Genomic DNA, 10735 nt, shown 5'->3' on the forward strand with positions numbered 1-10735 from the left:
TTATTCATGATACTAGAAAGACATAAATCATGATCATTATTTCAGATATATATATATAATTGGCATGTATCCTTTCAAATTGCACTCTTTTCACTGCATTATGTTACTTTGCACTGGAAAAATAAAAAACAAAAAACAAATCCAAAGCTCAAAATAACAGAAAACAAACCCACAAACAAACAGTATAAGACTGAAATTTTTCATCATCTCCTTAATATCTATAATCTTTTTCAATTAGGACTAGTAAAAACTTATTTAAAGCTGTAGAAGAGATGGAATAGGTCAAAAATTCTGAAGCTATGGAAATTATGCCAAGGATCTAACCCATTACTGCTGGTCATGGTGTGCATAAAGAATAAATTTGAAATTTGCCTATGGTATGCTTAGCTCAGTGAAGCACAACCACAACCAGTTTCACACAGGTATAATTTCTGTAAAACCATCGGTGTTAAACAAGCCTAAAACTGCAGTTTTACACCAAAGTTTTAATTGCAATGATGTATTGAGACAAGGAGGGAATAAAGGTAGAATGAGTGCTAGAAAGCCTCCTGCGGCAAAGCAAATGTTGGAAAGAAAACTAATCAGACACAGTTGGAAACAGTTGGCTTTGATAGACTGTAAACAGTAAAAGTCATGATTTCTCTCCAAGTCATCTGACACCTTCATTACTGCAATTACTTATTTAATGCCCCTCACATCAAGAAGCAAACACAGCTTTATTAGCTCATGAAAGCTTATTTTTTAATCTGTATTCTTCACCAGTACTTACCAATTAACACTGTGCATCAACAACCTGCATTTGTAGCAGCTGCTGATCTAAAAATGTATTCAGATAGTAGAACAGTATTCAGAAGTGTCATACTCCTTCTAGGAACATGACTAAGTGAAATCAATATTATAAAATACATTTTGAATTACAGCTTTTTTATACCTGAAAGAGAAATGTTAATCTGTAGATTTACCATAGCTGTCCAGTTTAGCAAACATTAAACATTGCATTTCACTCTGTATGCTCTTGGTCCTACTTTACAGATGTTCAACCAAGAAAATATCTTGGGTTTTGCCCACAGGCATTTTTCAAAATATTTAACTTAAATCGCAACTTCTTATGCAATGTTGGTTAACTCATCTGCAGAATCTCGGTATCAGGGTTGTTGCAACCAAAACAGACTGAGGAAGTAAATAAAATCAGGTTTGTGAGGGGAAACAATACCCTTTAATAGATCAACTGTTACACTTTCCATGGAAAAACATTCAGAATCAAGCTTTTCTTAAAGTAAGAACCAGAAATAACTAAGAAACTTTTGGGATCTTGTAATCTCATTTTGTAAAAATATGAAATTCCTGGATTCTGGCCACAGAGATTTGACAATTTTCAAAGACATCACTTCCACAGAGTTTTTATAACAGCTGTAGCGAGGCTTTATTTAGCCAAATGCCTGTAATACATGTTTATCTCCCTTGCAGTACTGAGCCAGATGTCAAGTGGAAGGCTTGGAGTGATTTTTTACAGTTGTTTGATTGAAACTTTTTCTGTCTTTCCAGTGTAATACATAAAAAATACCAGTGAAATCTGAATAAGTGACTACAGTTAGAAAGAACGGCTGATGCGTTCAATTATAACAGGAAATATCATCAGTGTATTTTAGTATCATCAGATATTTTAACCCTTTAAACAAAGAGTTTCATTGAAAATGCTGTAATGTGCCTTCAAAATATATGTCATTAACTGAAAGGGAAAATCAGTGTATCTTCCTTTTATTTTGTCACTTTCCTTGTTATTATGCTGGCCGAAGAAAAGGTAAATGTATTTTCTGTAGGACTGAAATGTGTTCCTTAACGTCTCTTTGCAATATGCAGAAATCATTGACCTGCACTTTGAGATTAATGGGAAGATCTCAGATGGAGCTAACGGCTTAAACAGAGGTAATGGAAGTCAACCTTCCATTTTCTTTCTGAACACAATCTTGCTTGCAAGAAATATAGATCATGTTGCAAAATGCAAAAACGGAATCTATGGCATGATACTCTGTTATTTTCTTTTTTCATATTCCATATTTCAGATTCCTTTTAAGGTTTTGCCTTCTTGAACTGCAATTTCAGTACATGACTTTGTCCAAGAAAAGCTGCTGCTGCAAAGAATCATCATGGAGTAGGTGATGTTATACATGCAAGCGGAGTTGTAGTAATTTCTTCCATACCTTGAAAGTGTAAAACTCTTCTACTTTATGATCTCAGAGGAGGCAAGCAGCCCTTCTGTTCCAAGTCAGTCTCCATTGAAGTCCTGTAATGCACATTAATGCAGTGTTCCTAAGGGAATGCCATGGTGATATTTATCCTTGCTCGCCTACTAAGAAAATCCCTGCCAAGCAGGAGAGGAAGCATCTGTATGCGTGGTGGAGTGACATTTTTATGCTAGCAGATATTCAAGGGCTCTGAAAAGATTCAGATTCAGTAGGAAATGAATTTGAAAAAAACACCTGAGGAAAGGCCATTTGATTTTTTTTCCCCTTTAGTTTGGGGGCTTACCTTGACATTTAAAGTAATAACACCATCTGCAAAATCATGTCTTGTCCAGGGGTGCCATCATAACAAGTTGAACTCTTCAAGATTGGATGGAATAACAACTTAATTGTGGTCTTAATAGATTTCCCAGTTGCTTGCTGCAATCAGACCTACCTTTTTAACAGTGTTCATTGCTCATTAATTACATTTCCTCTCTTAATTTCTCCATTTCTTTCCTATTCCTTGAGGAGTATGGAAAGCAGTACAACTAATCACCTCTGAATTATGTATGTGAATCATCCCAGAAACACGTGGTTGGGATCTTTCTCTAGGTCAAGAGGCTATTTTAGATACAGAATAATTTCTCATCTTGTGCTAGGGACTTATTGTGACCTTCAGTTCATCCAGAGGCTGTGTTAACAACTGGCTCTTAGGCAGGAATTTTCATTCTAAACTAATTAACACGTCCTAAATCTTAAACTACTATAAATGAGAAATAATTTGAGATGACTGACTCACCTGATCATTCTTTTCTTTCCTATTGAATGCATTTAAACTCTCTGAGCGCTCTACCAAATGGACTTCAATTAACCTAAAACCCTGACTGCTATGATTAAATGGATGTAGATCATTTTCTTATACCATGTTGCATTATGACATAAGTTTCAAGTTTAAAGATGCTACCTGGGACAATGCATTATTTATGTGATTGTAATGGAGTTACGATACTCAAATAAAAAAGCAATTAGAAGCAGAAGAATACCTAAAATAGGTACCTGTTTTCTCTAATAAACTAATTCAATGTAGTATTTTAGCAAATTACTTCTGAGTAGCACTATACAGAAGGATCTCAAAATACCAAAATGTTGCATTTCTATCCTAATCCACAGTATTTTTCATTGTCTTGAATGGGATTCAATTCAGTTTTTCTCCTTATATGGGTCTTTCTCTGGCTTACCCATAAAAACAGTGATACAGTCCATCTTCATATCTGTCCCCAGTTGCTTAGAGTCAGAGGGTTTTTGGGTGCAGAAGCAAAATATTATATATGATCTGGTTATATCTTTCATTTTTGTAGATGTACAGAGACAGTCAAGCAACTATGATTTTGCAAGCACTTACAAAGTCCACAGAGAATCCAGGCCTCAAGTGCTGCATTCCTTCCTGTGGAACACAAAATCAAATTTAAAAAGTAAATTTTTTCAATAAGAAATTTTCTGAAAAGCCATGAAAGCTGGATTCCAATCACTCACTTTGATGCTATAATGAACCTGAAGGTAATGGGAAACAAAGTTTTGATTAACCATGTTTAGGCTTTATGTTGCATGATTTCTTTCAAATTGTCATTTTCTCTGGAAGGTCCAACCCTACCAAGAAATAGGAAGGCAGCTATGCATGCAAAGGTATGTTGGAATATATCTGTATTTATTTTGATGTACATTGAGTGAATTAATAAACATGCAGCAAAGCATATTTTTCCACTGTATTTTATTTATCATGCAACATTAAAAATGGTATCATGTGCTACATTTTTCTACGTAAAAATGTAGACTTCTTTAGTTCTGAGTGATTTTTTTATATGTGTGAGGTTTCACTGTCTCTGGAAGTCTTTTGTGACCCAAAATATTAATTATTCTCTACATTTCTGCATTTACCTATATATTTTAAAAAGAAAAATCAATACATCTGCAATATTGTCAACCATCTAAGTTTCTCTCAATCTGTAAGTCTATACAACAAAACAGCCAGTGTGAAACTCAGTTATTTTGACAGATAACAGACATCCATAGTGAAAAACTTTACTATTTGCTGATATGTGATTTTCATATATGTTGATTTGGAATACAGCACTCAGATCCCTTAGATATTCAAGATCTCATCCTTGCTATTACAGAAGAACCATTTCAAGTTACCAGTTTCATAAATGCACTAAATTTATGAACTAACAGGTTAAAATTAAAATTGGAACGTGCTTCCATAATTTCAGCTCTATGATGGCTAGAAACTTCATCTCATTTCTCACCAAAATTTATTCTCTGCTAATTTACACAAACTTGTCTTCCACAAGCATTATCCTTTCTGTTTGTGCCTTCTTTCTTCTATGTATTTGTTCTTGATGGAATAAAAAGGAGTTTATGAAAATTATGGAAGGAAATTATATCAACTTTTTAATTTGAAGTTATATTTAAAATAAAAATAAAAATCCAATTCACCAAGATAATTTTTTAGTACCTATACATTATACACTTAATATAAGACTCAATGAAAAAATACAGAAGTGGTGGTTTTGATTACATTCTATGATTATAGTACCAGGTCTTTATGTCCACATGATTAAGGAAATATTTTTAAGATCTTCATAACTAAAAGAAATTTAACCAGGAATATGAACTATCAGGAAATACATGAAATCACAATCTTCACAGTAATTAAATGTAACTCTATGTAATTACTTTTGACATAAGTAATAACAGTGATCTCCATCCAAGATGCGGCTGCAGCAGTTGTGCATCTGGAGAAAGGGTCACATTCCAGTAATCCATAATAATTCAGAGAAGTCATAGACATTCTGGCTCCTTCATCAAAATAGAAAGATAATGGTGTATCTCAAGAGTACTTTGCTTTAAAAGTTCTCCAAACATTTTACCCAGAAATGAACGGCTCATTAATTAAATAAATTGTCTCCTAACTAAATCAAGTTATTTGAGACACTCTTCAAAATCTAGTTCCTTGGAATTCTTGTTTTCTTGCAGTGAATACTAGCAAAAGGAAAACAAGATTGAAAATATTCTTCTGCCTGGGTTACAGTGCAACCAGCATTAAGAAGTCTAAATAAATTTTGGTGTGTGTATTTGAATGGTTCAGCTTAAAACTTTCTACCACTACCAAGTACAAATAGAACATAAGTTATTTTTCAATTTACTCTTATTTAGTTTTATTCTGTTTCCTGTGCAAAACATTAGCAATATGTACCAGTTTAAGCTTGTATCTAAGCTGCGGAATGCAAAAGGAAAATGACAGCTAGACCAGATATCATTGGTAGCTTGTTTGTACACTTTACTTAAAATTATTGTCTAAATGAAAGTCTTTAATCAACACATATCTGAGAAGCTGTCATAGAAGAAACAGATCAAAAAGCAAAAAAATAAAATTATGAATTTATTTTTCTATTAGTTATTTTGGATATGGGTAATTGCCCTACCAGATTTATAGGGTGTCTAGTGCATCTAAGCATTAAATCTAGAAGTTTTTTCCAACATTTGAGAATCTCAGAAAATTAGACCTAACCAAGTCTCTATTTATGAAGGTAACAGTGTAGAAACTAGAAAAAAATGTAAATATTTAATAATTCTTCAATTAAGTATGAGATTTTACTTTAAAATTAGTAAGGGCTTGGATTGTTCTTTTTTTTTTGGTAGCAGATTCCCCCGCAATGGATAATACTCCATGAAGTTGTCTCTTTCTTGTAGTGTCACTCTATGATGGATCTTGTGATGTAAATAAGTTACAATGAGACGTTCTTTCAAATTCCTTTGTTTATGTCCAGTAATAAAAAGAAGCCTGAAATAATAGTAGGTAATCCGGGAAATGCACACTGCAAAAAAAATTCTTGACTAGTCATATCTAGCCAAAAAGAATGCTCTTTACTCTGTATATATGTCGTGGGCTGAGTTTGGAATGCTGTGGTTCCTGAGCCTGCCAAAACTCCTCTATTGATACACAGCTCTTGCAAAATGTAATCACACAAATGTAGGTTGTAACGGCTTAAAATCTGCTTTAAATTTTACCAGAAAGAGTGTAGAAGTCCTTGAAACCAAAATATTTTCTGCTGTTTTCTGCCGTTGCAGCTACAGAGAAAAGCTAGGGCAGGAAAGGTTCTCCTTCATTGATTTCTTCACTTTTTAACAGAAAATAATTTAACAATCCGTATGCATTATAATTATGTAGCATGCTGTTTTTACACTGAGGAGTATCATTCAACAAACAAATAATAGTACAAAACCTAATATGTCTTTGAAGCAGAATTTCTGATAGATTTCTCTCAGGGAATTGTTAAGAGGTAATGTAATTAGAAATATAACATAGAACATTTATATGGATTAGTTCTTTTTACAGAGATAAGTTGTCTAGTGGCCATAGACGTTCTTACTAATCAGATCCTGCAAACTTATTTATAAAGCATAGCCAAGGAAAAGTCCCATTGAAATGTCATTCTGACTTTACTGGGTGAAGTTCTGTTTGTTCCAACACCGAAAAGCAATCTAATTACCTCATGTATGATTCCAGAACCCTTCAGAACATTGTAAATGTGAAAAAGCTATTCAACAGTGCTAAGGCTAGGGAAATGAAATTTTGAATTAACCATTCTTTGGGAAAATACATTTAAATGGAGCCTGAAAGTTACAGACTGTGCAATACCCAATTAAATTTGATCTTTACAGAATCAAACCCCTTCTCTATGAAAGTAGGGTACATTGAGCACTTGTATTCTCACCTGTACTGAACAGAGTATGAATCATAAATCAAAGAGCGATGACCCAAGTACTCCACTCAGCTGGATTTCTTTATTCCTGCACAGCAGTAGACTAATGATCCAGAAGGTAATCCCTGTTGTAATCCTTTAGCTATGGATGAAAGGAGACCTCAGCCCCTTAGCATTACTGGCACTACACTTTAGCATGATATTTTAACATACATGACATAAATACAAAAAATTAGTGCTTGTCTGGCTCTCTTCCATCTTCCTTTTGACGAATTAACGTGGATGACAGGCCAGTGTGTGAAATATACTGTATGTGTGAACTATACTACTCACTACTGACAGGGCAAGTCAGAGGACATATAGCTGTTTTTACCCTAATCTTGATAGTGTGCTAGGGCTCTGCTGTGAGCTGATCTCCATTTTCCCTTCCTTAGGCTGCCAAAGTCAACAAAGAACCAGGGCTGCTCCTGCTGCCACCTGTCTGCTCAGTATCACAGAGGATGGAAGGGCAGCATGAGGGCTGCATTTGTCATTTCCCTTGGCTGCAGGTTAAGGAAGTTGAACTGAACTTATAGGCTATAGCCACATAAAAAGGATGCAGGGATCTAGGTGAAACTATCCAGTAATCTGAGTAGTTGCCTTTTTCAGAAGTTTTGCTTTACATGCATTTCAGATTGAATTGAGTGTCTCCCTCTCCACTTGCTCCAAAAAAGGCACCCATTATCAAGTGCTCAGTGATTCTGTTTTCTCAGCTTTAGAAAACTCACAAATGTTTGAGAAGCAACAACAAAAAAATAGGCAGACTGAAAAATCAGCTCTTTCAATACCTTCAAGACAGAGGCCTTCAAAATCACTAGTCACTTTTCCTAAATGTCTGCAATAAAGAGACTTTCAGGTTAAGTTAGCAAATAGTCATTTAGGAGTGTTAAACTCATGGAACACGAGCCTGCTGGGCATGGGGCTCCAGCTCAGTCTCGGAAATACAGATTCGTTTACAAGATTAGACAAGACAAACTGTTTCTTCAGCCTAACAAAGCAGGGCTGGGAGGGAAAAGCAGTATATAAATATATCTAGGAAGACAGGTCCCTGAGAAGAGTAATGGTACTTCTAAAATAGGGAGATTAGGATGGTAAGAAATGTTCAAAAAGATGTAGGTCAATTTAGGCTGACAGTAAAAAGAAGATTCCCAACAAGTACAGCTACTAGATCAGTACAGAGGCAGAATTAGGGGACAAACAGTCCAGCTGTGCTCCTGAGGGAGTTTGCTAAGTTAATGAATGAACTTGCATGATGTGAGGTCCTCTGACTGCAAGAAATGGCCATTTCTTCTCAAAGCAATAGTCTTAAACCTACAGGAAACAAACAGCCCTATACAAACTTTTACATCATATAATTTTTGAAGACATAGTCTTCACCTGCTCTACCTCAACATTTGCCAGTTTCTTCTTTCTTTTTACAAGGTAAAGACCAGAGCTCTGACACCAGCTTTGGAACTCCAAGTACAATGCACTGCTGTGGAAGGAATCACCAGATGGGACTGAAACTATTGGCACCAAATTTTGAACTTTCAAATTCTTCTTGTTTTTTTTAGCCAAGACTTGGTCTTGCTGCATAAATTATATATCCTTAGCCTTTTCATGGAGAGTCTTCCTAGAATGCAGTAGTTTGCTTTCTATACTCCCTAATAAGAGAAAATTGCCTGCTTAAACCAGTGTGCAGATGTTCTGGCTATGATTATGGGAAGAGGGACTGTCTGAAAAACAAAGATTAAGAACTGTGTTAGAATAGAAACAAGTGGTGATAAGACATCTGTCAAACATACTTGTGGCCACTTTCTGTGAAAAGCAATTCAATAGCGTATAAAACAAGCAAACAACTAGGAGCCTCCCAGGCTTCATATAAATGAATTCTCTATCAAAAAGCTGATATGTAGCAACTTGACACATCCCAGTCAACAGCTTTGCTATTTCATAAGCTACTGACAAACGTTGCTGCTCTGAGTACATTTCCTAAGTAGAAAGGTCTTCACAGGTATAGCTCATCTAACAGAACACAGTGACTGTTTTTAGATTTTCTTCTGCTTTCCCGCCATTCCACAAATAGTATATATGTTGGATAAATTCTGACTAGAAAACTATTAAAAAACTGCATCTACATACTAAAAGCATTTCTATCTCATGTTTAGAAATTACTTAGGCTATTAGAGGCTATTAGGTCTCATTGAAACGGTCAGAGCAGTTCTAGAAAATGATCTTATTCACCCTTCTCGTGTACATTCTTCTAAGAATATTATCCTATTCAAAAGTTGATCTAATACTAAATAATCTGATCAGTGAGGAAGAAGGAGATCACTTTACTCTTTTTTTTATCTCATTATGGAAACAGCTCCCATTCTTCCTCAAAAATATGCTCTACTGAAAATATTGTTCTTACCATGATAATGTTGATATATAGATATATATCTCTTTTTACTGTATCATGATTTATGGAACTTTCAGTTTAATTTTGAATAGTCAGTCATGTTTTTACTTACAAATGTTGAATAATTTTAAGTTTCTGAAAATATTTATCCCCACAAGGAAAAATTGTTTTTTTTCACCTCCCTAAGTGGCCTGCATATATGTGTGTGCACAACTTAAATAAAACCTTTCTTATTTGTTTACATCAGAAGAAGAATATGCACCAAATCATTCTTTGGACTTTTTAAGGATTGGTGTAAAAGATGGGTGCCTAGATTCCTACTTCCAGTTCTAGACCAATTTGGCAAGCTGGCAAGCGATTTGTCTGTGACTGCTTCAGATCGGAAAAGAGAAAAGCTGGAAATATTGCAGTTGCCTGAGCCAGCTCAAGCCCCGGGAGGACACGCGTTCTGTTTGATGTATCCAAGGAGAGGTCAGCCTTCTCTGCCAGTCACACAACGAATGGGAAGTCTCCAGTGGTAAGTCAGGGACTGTGTGTGAGCAGGAGAGGCTGCTCCTGCAAATCTGGTTGTGCCAGGTTCTCTGCAATACTCTCCATCAACAAGGCTGGCAGCTCTTGGATTGCTGCACCCTAAACTTAAATTCTGCTCTAATTGCTCTTCTCAAAAGCAAAGGTATATATTCATACACCAACGTTGCAAGGCAACAGTGAGATTATTAAAGTGTGGGAAAGCCTGTGGTAAGTGGGAGGAGGGAAAGAGAAAATGAGGAAATATAAAAGAGGTAGTGGAAAGCATAATATCACTAAAAGCAGTTCACAGCCTTTTCCATCTCCCTGCCCCAAATATCTTACAAGCAAATAAATTGTTCCTGTAGGCATACATCTCTTTCCAAAAGGTCCATCTTTGGGGACAATTCAATATGCCTATACACAAAATTATAAGTATGCTTTGGATCAAAGCTACCCATTTCTGTAGTTTTAAATAGGATGCTTTTCTCAGACTTTCAAGGTGGAATAAACACTTACAGACCCTCAAATCCACTTAAAATATCAGAGGAGCTGTTAGAGTTTTATTCGTTTTTAATTCGTTTTACTGGCTGCAATCTTAAATTGTTTTGTCAACTTTTGTAATTCTTATGGTGTTATACATAATTATGACTGTTCTTGAATGGATGATGAATGCACAGATGCACGCAAGCATGCAAATCTTCTCTATGGATTTAGGACCAAAAAAGATCCTCTTCCAGTGCTGGTGAAGATGCACTTAAAGGTGATTCTGTACTTTCTTTAAGAGGTCCAAAGGGAAGCTTTAAAAAGCAAACCCC

The 10735-nt window shown here is 35.4% G+C and overlaps 1 long non-coding RNA gene across 28 annotated transcripts in view; it reads left to right on the plus strand.

The window, feature by feature from the left end:
• LOC148224359 (uncharacterized) overlaps positions 1-10735 on the plus strand; it is a 134322-nt gene that overhangs the window by 84227 nt on the left and 39360 nt on the right. For 16 of the 28 annotated variants that reach the window (XR_015802450.1, XR_015802444.1, XR_015802456.1 and 13 more), the window contains one exon: positions 1861-3908. The exons of 5 other annotated variants lie outside the window; for them this stretch is intronic. This is a non-coding gene — a long non-coding RNA (uncharacterized LOC148224359). The remainder of the gene's footprint in view (positions 1-1860; positions 3909-10735) is intronic. 7 more of the 28 variants (XR_015802436.1, XR_015802440.1, XR_015802453.1 and 4 more) reach the window with 5 other exon arrangements.

The sequence above is a fragment of the Sturnus vulgaris genome, chromosome 3, assembly GCF_052056855.1.
Source record: "Sturnus vulgaris isolate bStuVul1 chromosome 3, bStuVul1.hap1, whole genome shotgun sequence".
Taxonomy (NCBI): domain Eukaryota; kingdom Metazoa; phylum Chordata; class Aves; order Passeriformes; family Sturnidae; genus Sturnus; species Sturnus vulgaris.